A 17,693-nucleotide genomic window follows, 5' to 3' on the forward strand; every position below is an offset into this window, starting at 1 on the left:
CAGAGGGACTTGGGAGTCCTTGTGCAAGGCTCCCAGAAGGTTAATTTACAGGTTGAATCAGTGAAGAAGGCAAATGCAATGTTGGCATTTATTTCAAGGGGAATAGAATATAAAAGCAAGGAAATAATGCTGAGACTTTAAAAGACATTAACTAGTCAGGCTGCTCTTGGAGTATTGTCAACAGTTTTGGGTCCCGTATCTTAGAAAGTATGTGTTGTCATTGGAGAGATGTGTGGGAACATTAATAATACTAAGGCCCAGCATAATCAGCACTCCTGATAAATGTCCCCAATGCATGGTAGTGAAACCCCGATGATTCGGGGAATAAAGGGGTTAATATATGAGGAGCGTTTGGCAGCTTTTGGCCTGTACTCAATGGAATTTAGAAGAATGCGGGGAGATGTTGAAAGGACTAGGTAGGGTGGATGTGGAAAGGATGTATCCAGAACTAGAGGGCACAGCCTCAAATTTGAGGGGCGATCTTTTAGAGCACAGGTAAGGAGGAATTTTTTTAGCCAGGGAATAGTGAATCTGTGGAATTCTCTGCCACAGACCGCAGTGGAGGCCAAGCCCGTGGGTATATTTAAGGTGGAAATTGATTGTTTCCTAATTGGTCAGGACATCAAAGGATATGGCAAAAAGGCAGTTGTGTGGAGTTGAGTGGGATCAGGGATCAGCCATGATGGAATAGCGGAGCAGACTCGATGGGTTGAATGGCCTAATTCTGCTCCTTATGTGTCTTATGGTCTTACATAATGTAGATAGCAACAAGACAACGTTTCTTCAAACCAGGGTGTAAAGCAGTGTAGAACACGTAACATGCAATAACTTAAGAAGGTAAGGATAAAACCTACAGATGAATCACATATAAATAACAAACTAAAGTGCATAAATTAAATATTGGAAAGCACAGAACAGATTAACCAGTGACACTTCAAATACGATGCGACAGGGAGTTCAGAAGCCTAATGGCCTGGGGGAAGAAGCTGTTTCTCATCCCTACCGTTCTTGGTTTTATGCATCGGAGTCTCCTGCCTGATGGTAGAAAGTCAAAGGGAATGCTGGGTGGATGGGTAGGATCCCTAATAATACTAATTATTAGTATGGGTATGCAGCGCTCCTGATAAATGCCCCCAATGGGTGGTAGGGAGACCCCTATGATCTTCTCAGCTGTTCTCACTGTCCTTAGTAGGGACTTCTAGCCCGATAAATGACTGCTCCCACACCAGATGGAGATGCAACTTGTCCGGACGCTCCCAATGGTGCTTCTGTAAAACACAGTTAAGATGGAGGGTGGGAAGCCCTGCTTGCTTCAATCTTCTTAGGAAATGGAGTGCCTGCTGTGCCGTCTTATTCAGTGAGGTGATATTAAGGGGCCATAAGGCCATAAGATTCAGATTTATTTATAACATGTACATCGAAACATACAGAGAAATGTGTTGTGTGCGTTAACAACCAACACAACCTAAGAATGCACAGGATGCCCATAAGAGTCGCCACACATTCTACGCCAACATAACATACCCACAATGCTCAGCAGTACAACCACTACAAATCAGTAACAGCAAAACAAGCACCTTTCCCATCCCTCCACCTACCCACTCACTCAGGCACACAGACAGGCCTTCAAGCCCAGGACAGGCTGTATCCTGTCCTTGGCCATGGCCTCTCAGGCACCTGGCCTCTTCTTCTGGACACTTGACCCAGGGACTTTGACCTTTCCAGCCTTGCCAATTTCAGTCTTCGATCTTCAGGTTTTGAGTTCCAGTATTGACTCGAATGGGCCAGCTGGTGGCACAGTGGCATCAGTGCCGGACTTCGGAGCGAAGACTCCCAAGTTCAAACCCAGCTGGCTCCCTTGCACAATTTCCATCCGTGCTGTGTTGAGTGTTGAGTAGCAACTCGGCCTCGTAAAAACAAGAAAGCCTGCTTAAAAAAAAACAGCGTCACGACAGCATCCTGATGACTCCACTTGGAGTTAAGGGCTTTCTTCTTATTATTATTAACTCAAAGATCACAATTCATACGAGCAGAATTAAGCTGTTTGGCCCATCGAGTCTGCCCTGACAATAGATCATATATAATTTATTTCCCCTCTCAACCCCATTCTCCTGCCTTCTCCCTGTAACCTTTGATACCCTTACTAATCAAGAACCTATCAACCTCCGTTATAAATTTACCTAATGACTTGGCTTCCACTGTCTTCTGTGGCAATGAATTCCACAGATTCACCACCCCCTGGCTAAAGAAATTCCTCCTCATCTCTGTTCTAAAGGGATGTCCTTCTATTCTGCGGTATTCCTAGGTTCTGCCACTATTGGAAACACTACCTTCCTTGCAAGGAAGGCCCCATCTCCTCAGACGCTCTGTGTGATTTTACAGTGCCAAAACTACTCATTAGCCCAATGTCCTTCAAACAAAACCTGCATTCTCATCAGCCTCTGGGTAAAGATATTTTCTCTAGAGCTCCTTGCAGGACTTATTAGTATTCCTTGTTCTAGACACTCTCATAACCTCGAAAACCCCCCTCATGAAATCCTTTCACAACTACTTACCTGTCCACTCTCCAGTCACAAAAATACAACTGTAGATGCTGTGGATCAAAGAATACATACACAACGCTGGAAGAACTCAGCAGGTCAGGCAGCATCCGTGAGAAAAGAGTAGCCAATGTTTCGGGCCGAGACCCTTCATCAGCATCTCCTATTGATACCCCTCCCGATCCTGGTATTGTTAATCACAGGTTAACTTCAGTTAGGTTTGCATTCATTTTATAAGACGGGGACCCAAATATTTTATGGTGTTAGAGTAACACACTGTAGCTCAGAAACAGGCCCTTCAGCCCAACCTATCTATACTGACCAGGATGATCATTTAAACAAGCCCCATCTGCCCTCATTTGTCCCTCTAAGTCTTTTCTATCTATGTACGAATCTTTCCAAAGTCTTTCAAGTGCTGTTAATGTACTGTAACTACCTCAATCACTTTGTCTGGCAGCTTGTTCCATACACACGCCAACCTCTGCCCAAGGAAGCTGTCCCTCAGCTCCCTTTTACATTTTTCACCTCACACCTTAGACCTATGCCCTCCAGCTTTTAGCTGCCCTTCTCTGAGAAAAAGGCAGAGCACATTACTGATTAAAAACCGTGAGTCCCCGCTTCTGACAGACCTTCTCCAGAGGCTGCTTCATGCACAGTAACTGGGAGCTTGTGCCTGTGTGTGTAAGTGACCACTATTATAGAGCTCACCTGTCAGAACTGACAGTAACCAGAGCTGTAGACCATGCCCCGACTAGTCTGATATAGTTTTACTTATCTGTTTCACAATACAGCACAAACTAGGCCCTTCTGTCCCTTCAGCCATGCTGCCCCAGCAAAACCCGACCATCCTGATTAACCCTAACCTAATCATGGGACAATTTACAACAACCAGTTAAGCTACCTCGTACATCTTTGGATTGTGGGAAGGAAAGCAAGGCCCTGGGGAAAACCCATACATTCTGTGGGTGAGACTCCTTACAGATGGCACTGGAATTGAACTCCAAACTGCAGAATGCCCCAAGCTGTAATAGTGTTGCACTAACTGATAAGCAACAGTGGCACCATTTATAGAGCTGACAGCAACCAGGGCTGTGCACCGTGCCCAACTAGTCTGGTGTAGTTTTACCTACAGTAGCATGCAAAAGGTTGGGCACCCCCGGTAAAAAATTATGTTACTGTGAATAGTTAAGTGAGTAGAAGATGAACTGATCTCCAAAAGTCATAAAGTTAAAGATGAAACATTCTTTTCAATATTTTAAGCAAGATTAGTGTATTATTTTTGTTTTGTACAATTTTAGAGTAAAGAAAAGAAAAGGAGCACCATACAAAAGTTTGGGCACCCCAAAAGATTTGAGCTCTCAGATAACTTTTACCAAGATCTCAGACTTTAATTAGCTTGTTAGGGCTATGGCTTGTTCACAGTCATTGTTAGGAAAGGCCAAGTGATGCAAATTTCAAAGCTTTATAAATACCCTGACTCCTCAAACCTTGTCCCAACAATCAGCAGCCATGGGCTCCTCTAAGCAGCTGCCTAGCACTCTGAAAATTAAAATAAATGATGCCCAGAAAGCAGGAGAAGGCTATAAGAAGATAGCAAAGCGTTTCCAGGTAGCTGTTTTCTCAGTTCATAGTGTAATTAAGAAATGGCAGTTAACAGGAACGGTGGAGGTCAAGTTGAGGTCTGGAAGACCAAGAAAACTTTCTGAGAGAACTGCTCGTAGGATTTCTAGAAAGGCAAATCAAAATCCCTGTTTGACTGCAAAAGAACTTCAGGAAGATTTATCAGACTCTGGAGTAGTGGTGCACTGTTCTACTGTGCAGCGACACCTGCACAAATATGACCTTCATGGAAGAGTCATCAGAAGAAAACCTTTCCTGCATCCTCACCACAAAATTCGGCATCAGAATTTTGCAAATGAACATCTAAACAAGCCTGATGCAGTTTGGAAACAAGTCCTGTCGACTGATGAAGTTAAAATAGAACTTTTTGACTGCAATGACCAAAGGTATGTTTGGAGTAAAAGGGTGCAGAATTTCATGAAAAGAACTTCTCTCCAATTGTTAAGCACGGGGGAGGATCGATCATGCTTTAGGCTTATGTTGCAGCCAGTGGCACGGGGTGCAGTTCACTGGTAGAGGGAAGAATGAATTCAATTAAATACCAACAAATTCTGGAAGCAAACATCACACCGTCAGTAAAAAAGCTGAAGATGAAAAGAGGATGGCTTCTACAACAGAATAATGATCCTAAACACACCTCAAAATCCACAATGGACCTCCTCAAGAGGCGCAAGCTGAAGGTTTTGCCATGGCCCTCACAGTCCCCTAAACATCATCGAAAATCTGTGGATAGACCTCAAAAGAGCAGCACATGCAAGACAGCCCAAGAATCTCACAGAACTAGAAGTCTTTTGCAAGGAAGAATGAGCGAAAATGTCCCAAACAAGAATTGGAAGGCTCTTAAATGGCTAAAGTGTTGAGAAGCTGTGATACTTGCCAAAGGGGGTGTTACTAAGTACTGACCATGCAGGGTGCCCAAACTTTTGCTTCAGGCCCTCTTCCTTTTTTGTTATTTTGAAACTGTAGAAGATGGAAATAGAAAAGTAATCTTGCTTAAAGTATTAAAGAAATGTGTCATCTTTAACTTTATGCCTTTTGGAAATCAGGTCAGTTTTTACTCGCTTAGCTATTCACAGTAACAGAAATTTTGACCGGGGTGCCCAAACTGTTGCATGCTACTGTATCTGTTAAGTGTGTGCGTGTGTGCATGTGTGTGTGTGTGTGTGTGTGTGTGATCACTATTATACAGCTAGCCTGGCAGAATTGACATTATCCATGGCCCAGTGAGCCTGGCATAGTTTTGCCTGCGCAGCGTTGCGTGTGAGACCACGGAATTATTTCATCAGCTTCGTGAATAATGTCATGATTGGACTTGCCTTCAATAGCTGATTTGATTATACACTTCATCACTTAGACCAGCCCGGCAGTAGCACAATGGGCCAGATTGAACGCAGCAGGTTGTCTACAGCACGTGCTGTGACTTGATTTGCCTTCAAATAGCTCCTTTGGGATGTGTTCAAAGTCACTTTAGGGTATTGTATACTATGTCACTTTGGGATATTGTGTACAAAGTCACTTGGGGATGTTGTGCAAAATGTCACTTTGGGCTGTTGTGTAAAATGTCACTGGGATGTTGTGCAAAAATTACTTTGGAATGATGTGTGCAAAATGTGTAAAATGTCATTTTGGGAGTTGTGTGCAAGGTCACTGGAAATATGAGGGTGAAGACACAGCACACATGGCGGTGAGTGAAACCCCGCACTGAGGCTCTGAGTGAACAGGAAGTTCAGCTGTGCGACTGTGGATTTTGAAGTGAATTGCGCAGAGGCTGAGAAGGAAGAGGGGCATTGGCAGGTCGAGGGCAAGTGGATTCAGGTTAGTACAAGGGTGGAAATAGATCAGGGGCAAGTCTGAAAGGCAGAGCCATATGCCAACCAGAGGTCTGGTTACTGTAAAAGATTTATTATTATTGTCACATGTAAGGCCATAAGACTGGGGGCAGAATTAGGCCATTCAGCCCATTGAGACTGCTCTGACATTTGATCATGGCTGGTTTAGGGCCGCTCAACCCGATTCTCCTGCCTTTTTCTCTAACCACTTTTTAAGAAGTAGAGAAGGCAGCAGCAAGGAAATTATAGACCAGTTAGCTTGACCTCAGTTGTAGGGAAGATGTTGGAGTCAGCTGTTAAGGATGAGGTTATGGAGTACTTGGTGACACAGGACAAAGGGAGACAGAGTCAGCATGGTTTCTAGAAGAGAACACCTTGCATGATGTACCTGTTGGAATTCATTGAAGAGGTTACAAGTAGGATAGATGAGATGCAGTGGATGTTGTATATTTGGACTTTCAGAAGGTCTTTGAAAAAGTGCCACACGTGAGGCTGCTTATCAAGTTAAGACCCCGTGGTATTACAGGCAAGTTACTAATATGGTTAGAGCATTGGCTGATTGGCAGGAGGCAGGGAGTGGGAATCAAAGGGTCCTTGTCTGGTTGGCTGCCAGTGACTAGTGGTGTTGTGCAGGGATCGGTGTGGAACCGCTTATTTTTATGCTGTATATCAATTATTTAGATGATGGAATAGATGGCTTTGTTGCCAAGTTTGCAGATGATACAAAGACTGGGCAGCTAGAGTTGAGGAAGCAGTTAGGCTGCAGAAGGACTTAGACAAATTAGTAGAATGGGGAAAAGAGTGCCAAATGAAAGACAATATTGGAAAATGCATGGTCATGCACTTTGGTGGCAGAAATAAATGTGCAGATTATTTTGTATACAGGGAGAAAATCCAAACATCTGAGATGCAGAGGGGCTTGGGATTCCTTGTGCCGAACACCCTAAAGGTTAACTTGCAGGTAGAGTCGGTGATGAGGAAGGCAAATGCAATGTTAGCATTCATTTCAAAAGGTCTTGAATACAAATGCAGAGGATGTGATGCTGAGGCTTTATAAGGCACTGGTGGGTCTCACCTTGAGTATTGTGAATATTTTTGGGGCTCCTCATCTAAGAAAAGATGAACTGGCATTGGAGAGGGTTCAGAGGAGGTTCACAAGAGTGATCCCAGGAATGAAAGGGTTAACATATGAGGAACATTAGATGGCTCTGGGTCTGTACACACTAGAGTTTAGAAGTTTGAGGGAGGATCTCATTGTAACCTTTTGAAAATTGAAAGGCCTAGACAAGAGTAGGTGTGGAAAGAGTATTTCCCATGATGGGGGAGTCTAGGACAAGAGGGCACAGCCTCAGGATAGAGGGGCGTCCATTTAAAACCGATGCAGAGAAATTTCTTTAGCCAGAGGGTGGTGAATTTGTGGAATTTGTTACCAGAGGCAACTGCAGAGGCCAGGCCGTTGGGTGTATTGAAGGCAGAGATTGACAGATTCTTGATTGGACATGGCATCAAAAGTTATGGGAAAAGACCGGGTAGTGGGGCTGAGGAGAGGAATAAATGATCAGCCATGATGGAATAACAGAGCAGGCTCAATGGGCCAAATGACCTAATTCTGCTCCCATGTCTTATGGTCTTCTGGTCTAACCAGGGCTTTTGACAGATTGACCTTTCTAAATCAAAGTACTGAGTACAGGAGTTGGGATGTTATGTTGAGCCATATAAGACATTGCTGAGGCTGAATTTGTTGTATTGTGTCTGGTTTTGATCATCTACCTACAGTAAATAATGCAAATGAAATTGAAAGCATGCAGACAAAATTTACAAGGATGTTGCCGGGACTTGGGGACCTGAGTTATAGAGAAAGGTTGAAAAGGTTATGACTTTATTCCCTCGAACGTAGAAGATTGAGGGGAGAATTGATAGAGGTATACAAAATTATGCGGGGTACAGGTAGGGTAAACGCATGCAGGCTCCTTCCACTGAGGTTGGGTGAGACTAGAACTGGAGGTCATAGGTTAAGTGTGAAAGGTTAAATGTTTAAGGAGAGGGTGGAGCGAGCTGCCAGCACAAGTGGTGGGTGCGGGTTCAATTTCAGCATTTAAGAGAAATTTGGATAGGTACATGGATGGGAGGATACAGTTTAATAGTTCAGCATGCACTAGTTCAACAGGCGAAAGGACCTGTTTCAGTGCTGCGGTATTCTATGACTCTATGATTGTAATCTTTGATGCCTTTAATAATCAGGACTCTATCAACCTCTGCTTTATATATACCCAAAGGCTTTCACATTACTGTAAATTACAAAAAGAAATAGACCCACAGCACTGTGTAAAAGTCCAAGGCACGGTGCCTATAATTTTTGCACAGTACTGCAGTAATTTTATGCATTGCACCATACTGCAATAACAAATTTCATGACATTTGTGAGTGACGATAAACTTGATTCTCATTTGGGTCTCTTCTGTGGACTGAGAGTGGGAAGGGGGCAGGGAGAGGGGAATCTTGGCTGGGAAAAGGGGATGGGAGAGGGAAGCACCAGAAACACATTCTGTAACTATCAATAAACCATCAAATATCAAACTATCCAATGACCTTGCCTGGGGTCGCAGGGCTGGGTGTCTCTGCACCTGCACTACCCCTGCCCTGGAACTCCTCTGCCACTGTCCCATAACCCTCCTACAGTGTTCCACCCTCGCCATTCCCAACCTTAGTTGCCCCCGCCACACTTACAAACTCACTCTCCACTCCACATTGACAAAAAGAAAACAGAAACAGTGAGTCAGTGTTCATTGGCCATTCAGAATCTGGCAATGGAGGGAAGAAGCTGTTCCTTAAAACACTGAGTGTGAGTCTTCAGGCTTCTGTACCTTCTCTCTGATGGGTTAGTAGATTGTCAAATTCTAGAGGACATAGTCTTTGCACTATTTCATTGCTTTATAAGCTGGGGTTGGGAGGAAAGTTTAAAGGAGATGTGTAAGGCAGATGATTTTTACAAGAGAATATTAAGTGCTGAGAATGTGCTGCCAGGGATAGCACTGGACGCAGAGACAATAGGAGTGTGTGCGAGGCTGTTAGATAACATGTGAATATGCAGAAAATGGAGGGATATGGGCAATTGCAGACAGGACAGAATTAGTTTGATTGGCATTGTGGGCTATAGGGCCTGTTCTGAACATTGGTACTGTGTGTAAGGAGATTATGTGCTTTCCTATGACTCTGTAGGTTTCTCTGGGTGCTCTGGTTTCCTCCCATCCTAAAGTTGTACGTGTTAGGGTTAGTAAGTTGTGGGCATGTTATGCTGGTGCAGGAAGCATGGCAGCACTTGTGGGCTGCCCCCAGCTCATGTTTGGAGTGTGTTGGTCGTTGACACAAATGATGCGTTTCGCTGTATGTATCCATGTACGTGAGAAATAAAGCAAATCCTTCAAAGCAATGAAATAGTGCAAAGAATACTTTCTGAGTGGTCATGGATTCATAGTCCATTCAGAAAGCTGATGGCAGAAAGTGTAGAAGCTGTTCGGAGGTTGTTGAGTGTGGGTTGCCAGGCTTCCGTGCCTCCTCCTCGATGACAGAAATGAGAAGAGGGCATGGACCGTGATGGACACCACCTTCCGGAGGCAAAGCCTCTTGAAGAGGTCCTTGATGGTGGTGGTTTGCCCGCGATGGTGCTGGCTGAATCTGCAGCCCCTTGTGGCCCTGTGCTTTGGAGCCTCCATATCAGGCTATGATGCAACCTGGGATGATGTGACCTGTTATGAGTCAAGGCCATCAGAAGACTAGACAGTGAAGCTCAATATAAACCTCTTCATGGCACCATTAGCCATGACATGGCGTGGGAGTGACCTTGCTCTACTCTCAGACTTGCTTGCCAATCAACATCATAAATCACCAAAGCTGAAAGCACAGAAGGAGCTCATTGACAGCTGTCTGCTTGGCTCCATTCCCCACAGATGACATCAGTGACTCATGGAGGAACGCAAGACGTAGGAGCAGAATTAGGCCATTTGGTCTTCGATCATGCTCGATTATTTTCCTTCTCAACCCATTCTCCTGCCTTCTCCCAGAAGTCTTTGACATCCTTACAACCTCCGCCTTAAATATACCCATTGACTTGGCAAACCAGAGAAAATCTGCAGATGCTGGAAATCCGAGCAACTCACACTCAATGCCAGGCAGCATCTATGGAAAAGAGTTGACATTTCGGGCCGAGACCCTTCATCCAGAGACATCTGTGGCAACACATTCTACAGATTCCCCACCCCCTGGCTAAAGAAACTCCTCCTCATCTCTGTTCTAAAGGGTCATCCCTCTGTTCTGAGTCTGTGCTCTCTGGTCTGAGAATCTCCTGCTATTTGAAACATTCTCTCCACATCCACTCTATCTAAGCCTTTCAATATTCGGTAGGTTTCAATGAGATCAGCCCTCATTATTTTAAACTCCAGCAAGTACAGACCCAGTACTATCAAACAATCCTCATACATTAACCATTTCATTCCTGGGATCATTCTCGTAAGCATCATCTGGACTCTCTCCGATGCAGCACATCATTTCTTAGATATGGGATCTAACACTGAAACATAAAAACATGGAAATTTACAGCTCACAATGTTGTGCTGACCATGTAACCTACCCTGGAAGCTGCCTGGAATTTCCCTACCGCATAGCCCTCTATCTTTCTAAACTCCATGTACCTATCTTAAAAGACCCTATTGTGTCCTCTACCACCATCGCTGGCAGTGCATTCCACGCATCCACTACTCTCTATGTGAAAAACTTACCTCTGACATCCCCTTGTACCTACTTAAAACTATGATCACTTCAGTAGCCATTTCAGCTCTGAGAAAAAGCCTCTGGTTATCCACATAATCAATGCCTCTCATCATCTTAAATACCTCTATCCGGTCACCTCTCATCCTCCATCGCTCCAAGGTGAGAAGGCCAAGCTCACTCAACCTATTCTCATAAGGTATGCTCTCCAATCCAGGCAACATCCTTGTAAATCTTCTCTGCACTCTCTCTATAGTATCCACATCCTTCTTGTAGTGAGGTGACCAGAACTGAACACAGTACTCTAAGTGAGGTCTTTCCAAGGTCTTATATAGCTGTAACATTACTTCATGGCTCTTGAACTCAATCCCATGGTCGATGAAGGCCAACACACCATATACCTTCTTAACCACAGAGTCACTGTCCGCCATTCCCCAAATATGTTCTGACCAGTGTCTTATAAATTCTCAACCTTACATCTTTGTTTTTATATTTTAGTCCTCTTGAAATGCATGCTAACATTGCCTTCCTCACCACTGACTCAACCTGCAAATTAGTCTTCAGGGAATCCTGCATGAGTACAACTTAGATTTTTAAAAATTTTCTCCCCATTTAGAAAATAGTTCACGGCGTTATTCCTCCTCTCAAAGTGTATGACCATACACTTCCCGACACTGTATTCCATCTGCCACTTCTTTGCCCATTCTCCTAAGTCCTTCTGCAGCCTCCCTACTTCCTCAGCACTTCCTGCTGGTCCACCTGTTCTTGTATCTAGTGTGGATCTGTGGAAGGGTTTGTGGTTCTTTCTACTGCAGTAGAAACGCTGAGGGGAGGTGTACAAGTTTATGAAAGTATGGGGAGGCTTGATCAACTGCCTCCTTTCTTGCCAGAATGTTGCCTGGACTTTAGTTATGGGACAATTATGGATGGTTTGTTTGAAAAACATCAGTAAATATGGCTTTAAGGTAAGAGGAGGGAAGTTCAAGGGGGATATTAGAGGAAGTTTTTCACTCAGAGAGTGGTTGGTGCGTGGAATGCACTGCCTGAGTCAGTGGAGGAGGCAGATACACCAGTGAAATTTAAAAGACTACTAGACAAGTATATGGAGAAAATTAAGGTGGGGGGTTATATAGGAGGCAGGATGTAAGTGTCGGCACAACATTGTGGGCTGAAGGGCCTGTAATGTGCTGTACTATTATTCTATGTTCTAAATATGTAACACACACAAAATGCTGGAGGAACTCAGCAGGTCAGGTAGCATCTATGGAGAGCAATAAAGAGTTGACGGTTCAGGCTGAGACCCTTTGTCAGGGTATTTCACCTATGACCTCTAGCTCTAGTCTCACCCAACCTCAGTGGAAAAGGTCTGTTTACATGTACAAGTGAATGAGAGTGGTGGAACTTGGGAGCGTGGGTGAAAGGTAGACTATTCACGGAGAATCTGGGGGAGATTGTCTTCACTCAGAGGTGAGCAAAGTGCTGGATGCAAGTTCAATTGATATATTTAAGGGATGTTAGGAAAGATGCACAGAAGGAGGGGTTTGGAGGGCTATGCTCCAGATGTGGGTTGTTGGGCTAGGTCAGCATGGACTAGATGGGCTGATAAGCCTGTTTCTGTGCTGGAGTACTCTATGACTCTAAATGGGACTAGCTTAGATGTGCATCTTAGTCAGCATGGATGTGATGGGCCGAAGGGCCTTTCCCCATACTATTTGAATCTATGACTCTATGCGCACAAAAAATCTGCTTGGTATTTTCTAGTTTATCTGTTCTGTTTCGGTAAAGGCCTATTTTTGTGACAACTGGTTTCTTCACTTTGTTGGAAGCAGCCAGTCACCAATCACAATGACAAATAGAAGATGGCTGCCTGGCATGATGGGAAAAATAATTCCTCACCTTGTTGGAAGTAGCCAATCACCAAGCATAATAATAAAAAAAAGAAAATGGCTGTCTGCCATAATAGCAAGAAGAATTTGCTGACCCACAAAGCCTCAGCAATTCTAACGCAATCAGCAAGTTATTTCAGGCAACCATTTTCTTCTTAGAAAGGTTTTTTTTTGCATAAGCAGGAAGCACTTGAGCATAGCACAAGCCTTGTGGTCTGGGGGGCAGAGGAGGCTGTTACCTCAGATAATTACTGCAGGCAGCAGTGCCAAGCTGGCAGGCTTCTCGACCACGAGTTTACAGTTCAGAATGACAGCTGCCTCTTTTACAGAGGTCTGAACTTAATCTCTGTAGCAATCACCGTAGAAGTGGTTGAACCAGAAAGAAATTACATTTTCAAATGGCTTTGACAAGGATAAAATCACCACATGCACATCGAAAGGCAAAGTCAGTGTTAAACTAGCTCAGTTGCTAACACTCAAGTCACTGTGCCATTGGCTCCTCTCTCCAGGATCGAACCATCCATTCCATTTTCACTGGATACACCTGTGGTGTTCAGACAGATAGCGGCATTGCCTTTTTCTTCTTTGGACCAATTAAAGATCATTCTTTACTATTGTATCTGCCCCTTCCACTTCCCATTACACTGTGCTCCAGGCACCCACCACTCTGATAGTCACAGAGCACTACAGCACAGGAAAAAGCCAATTGACCCATCTAGTCCATACCAAACTATCCTTATGCCTAGTCCCATCAACCTTCACCTGGACCATAGCCCTCCCATCCAAGTTTTGCTTAAATGTTGAAATTGAAACTTCATTGAAAACCCTCTGAAAGATATAGAACTGCTTGCCTGCCTTATATCTCTGTGCTGTCCTGTATGTTGTTCGTCCATCGTTGTTGTTGATGGAGACCTCAATACTATTGATGATGATATTGTTGAGACTAGCGCTTGATTTGGATTTAAGTGAGGGAGAGTTGCGCAGCATCTGCCTCACTTTCTCATCCCAATTAACATCTGGATCTAGTGGCAAGACAAGAGTCGAGACGGCTGGAGATGGGACTAGGCACAATGGATGACCAGGACCTCTTCAGTGTTTGTCGTGCTCTACACGTTCCACGATACTTGCAGAGACCTCCTTCTTGACCGTTGGACTTTCCATTGGTCTCGTCTGCCCAATCCGCCGGAGTCTGTCTTCACATGCTGGGATAGAAAACTCCCTATCTCACCGAGGGTTTGAGATCCGTCAGCTACCCTCACCTGGTTTAGCCGTCTTGTCAAAGCTGTTGCCCGGGGTGTGGCCGTTGTCGCATGATAACAGCTACGAGGAGCCACAGGTGAGAGCTGAGTGCCAGGTGGGGACCAAATGTGGACAAACCGCCTGAAAAGGATGCGACATGCTCCCCCACCAGAGGTGCTACCCCTCCCCGACACCCTACGTGCTGTCCTAATGACAAAGGAGAGAGTAGGAAAGGTTTAGAGCAGGGGTTTCCAACTTGGCATCCATGGACCTCTCAGTTAATGGTAGGGGTCCATGGCATAGAAAAGGTTAAGAAACCTTGGTTTAGTGGGACATGGGCCAAACGCTGGCAAATCGGGAGTAACACACACAAAATGGTGGAGGAACTGAGCAGGTCAGGTAGCATCTACAGAGAAAGATAAACAGTCAATGTTTTGGTCCGAGACCCTTCATCCGGACTGGAAAGGAAGGGGGCGGAAGCCAGAATTAGAAGGTAAGGGGGAGGGAAAGAGTGAAATCTGGCAGATGATAGATGAAGCCCTGTGAGAGGAAAGACAGGTGAGTAGGGGAGGCGATTGTGAGAAGTGAGAAGCTGAAAGGTGATAGCTGGTAGATCTAAAGGGATGAAGAAGAAGGAATGGGATAGGAGGGGTGAGTGGACACTAGGAGAAAGTGGAGGAAGAGGGGTACTAGAGGGAGGTGATAGGCAGGTGATAAGAAGGTAATGTTTTTGTGTCATTTATTTAATTGGTTTCTCTTTATCTGGTCTTAGGACTTACATGAAGACCTGAGCACATTTTAGGTCATATTTATGCAGAAAATTCTACAGGGTACACAAACTTTCTAGCAGCGCTGTGTACTACTCTGAGGTTAATTTTCTTGCAGGTATTCACATTAAAGCAAGAAATACCGTAGAATCAATGGGAAACTACACACAAACAAAGATTATCGAGCTCTGATGGCCATGTGACAATAAAACTAATCTAACATCACCACATGCAGGTTCTCCCCCAGGGGCCAATCATTTTGACATATCGCTCTTACTTCAAAGTTCAAAGTAAATTTATTATCACAGTACACGTCACCATATACAACCCTGAGAATCATTTTCTTGTGGGCGTACACAGTAAATCCAAGAAATGTAATAGAATATATGAAATACTGCTTCCAACAGGATGGACAGACAGCTAGTGCACAAAAGATAAAAAACTGTGCAAATACAAAAGAAATAATATAAATAATTAACCAACAGGTATCGTGAGCGTGAGATGAAGAGTCCTTGAAAGTGAGTCCATCGATGGGGCAGGTGAAATTGAGCAAATTTATCCCTTTGGTTCAAGAGCCTGATGGTTAATAATTGTTCCTGAACCCGGTGGTGTGACTCCTGAGGCTCCTGGACCTCCTTCCTGATGGCAGCGGTGGGGAGAGAGCATGGCCTGGGGGGTGGGGGTCCTGCCTCAATCGTGGTCCTGTAGTCTAAATCTCAGAAGCGTCCCCCGCCCCCCGAAAGCCCTGTGGAAGCACCTTCACAGGAAGTACTGGAGCAGTTTGAGAAGGTAGCTCTTCACCACCTTCTCAAGGATGGACTATAAATGCTGACTTCATCAGCGATGTCCAGATCCCATAAGGAAGTAAAGTTCCAGGTGAAAGGATCAAATTCAGCAAAGCTACGGTTAGTTGCAAAGAATTTATTTACTGAGATACAGCGTGGAATAGGCCCTTCGAGACACACAGCCCAGCGGTTCCCTATTGAACCCTTGCCTAATCACAGGACACTTTACAATGACCAATTAACCTACCAAGTGGTACGTCTCTGGACTGTGGGGTGAAACCCACACATTCCACGGGGAGGACATACAGACTCATGCAACTGCTTTAGATAGTTGTATTTCGTGGAGTCGTAGATTTATACGGTTGAGAAACAGGCCCTTTGGCCCAACTGGTCACACACACAATGCAGGAGGAACTCAGCAGGCCAGGCAGCTTCAATTGAAAAGAGTAAAGACAAAGTTTTGGGCTGAGACCCTTCATCAGGACTGGAAGAAAAGATGAGGAGTCAGAGGAAGAAGGAGGAAGGAGGGGAGGAAGAAGCACAAGGTGAGAGGTGAAACCTGGAGGGGGAGGGGTGATGCAAAGAGCTGGGAAGTCAATTGATGAAAGAGGTACAGGGCTGGAGAAGAGAGAATCTGATAGGAGAGGACTGGAAGAAAAAGAGGGAGGAGCACCAGAGGGAAGTGATGGGCAGGTAAGGAGATAGAGGGAAAATGGGAATGGGAATGGTGAAGGGTGAGGTGGAGCGGGCATTACCGGAAGCATGAGAACTTGATGTTCATACCATCAGGTTGGAGGCTACCCAGACAGAATATAAGGTGTTGCTCCTCCAACCTGAGGTGGCCTCATCGCAACGGTAGAGGAGGCCATGGACTGACAGGTTGGATTGGGAATGGGAAATGGAATTAAAATGGGTGGCCACTGGGAGATCCTGCTTTTTCTGGCGGACGGAGCGTAGGACTTGGCGAAGCGGTCTCCCAATCTGTGTTGGGTCTCGCCAATATACAGTGCCAGGAGGGAGATCAGTGGGGAGGGACGAATGGACAAGGGAGTTGCGTAGGGAGCAATCCCTATGGAAAGCATAAAGTGGGGGGGGAGAGAGGGAAAGATGTGCTCGTTGGTGGGATCCCACTGATGGCAGAATTTCTATAACTTGCTCATACTGAATCTTCACAAACTTCTTTGCTTCCTTTGCAATTGTACTTACTTGCTGGGCCCAGGACAGGTCCTCTGACATGTTAACATCGAGGAATTTAAAGCTGTGTTCTGATTAACCGAAACCCATTGTATACCCAATGACTTGGCCTCCATAGCTGTCTGCGCCAATGAATTCCACAGATTCATCACCCTCTGGCTAAAGAAATTCTTCCTCATCCCTGTTCTAAGTGACACCCTTCTGCATTTCTGATTACAGTACAGACTTGCTAAGCCTGACTCTAAGAAAGCAAAATGGAGAGCTATGTGGGAAGGAGGGCTTAGAATGATATTGGAGTAGGTTAAAGGGGTGGGACAATATCATGAGCTATTAGACTGTGCTGTAATGCTGTGTGTTCCATGTTAACTCAGTCTCTACAGATACTGCCTGCTCTGCTGAGTGTTTCTAGCATTTTATTTTGGATTTATAGCCTCCCAAAATTTTGTTTTGCTTTTAAAAATAGCTGCACAAAATTAATGCTTCATTTGAGTCCAACATAATCAAGTTCAATATCACAGTAATCAGAATCAGGTATATTATCACTGACAAATATGACATGGAATTTGTTTTCTGGCAGCAGTACAGCGCAGATATAAAATCAGCACAAATTACACAAATAAATAAATAGTTTAAAACAAAACGAATGATGAGGTAGTGCTCACGGGTTTGTGGACATTCAGAAATCTGATGGAGTGGAAAAAGCTGCTTTTGAATCATTGAGTGTGTGCTTTCAGGCTCCTGTACCTCTTCCCTGATGGTAGGAATGAGAAGAGAACATGTCCTGGATGATGGGGGCCCTTAATGAAGTAAAGTAACCTCAAAAACAAAACAAGTAACAAATTCTCTGCAAAAGAGGTGTTTGAAACTGTGATCACTATTATCTAGATATAAATGCAGGTCACTTTAATGAAATCTGCAGTTGTGGTCTTGCAGATGACACGTTGTTTGTTATTACTGAAAGGTAGGGTGACTGGGTAAAGAAGCACCAACTGTACCAAGTGATATAATATTTCAGCTGAAAAGGCTGTAAATGTGAGCAGAAAAACTCGAGTGCTGCTCTGCACCAGCT

General features: G+C 44.6%; 1 protein-coding gene across 1 annotated transcript in view; it reads left to right on the plus strand.

Moving 5' to 3' along the window:
* scn5lab (sodium channel, voltage gated, type V-like, alpha b) overlaps positions 1-17,693 on the plus strand; it is a 672,977-nt gene that overhangs the window by 493,423 nt on the left and 161,861 nt on the right. The window lies entirely within an intron of this gene.

The sequence above is a fragment of the Hypanus sabinus genome, chromosome 6 (genome assembly GCF_030144855.1).
Source record: "Hypanus sabinus isolate sHypSab1 chromosome 6, sHypSab1.hap1, whole genome shotgun sequence".
Taxonomy (NCBI): Eukaryota; Metazoa; Chordata; class Chondrichthyes; order Myliobatiformes; family Dasyatidae; genus Hypanus; species Hypanus sabinus.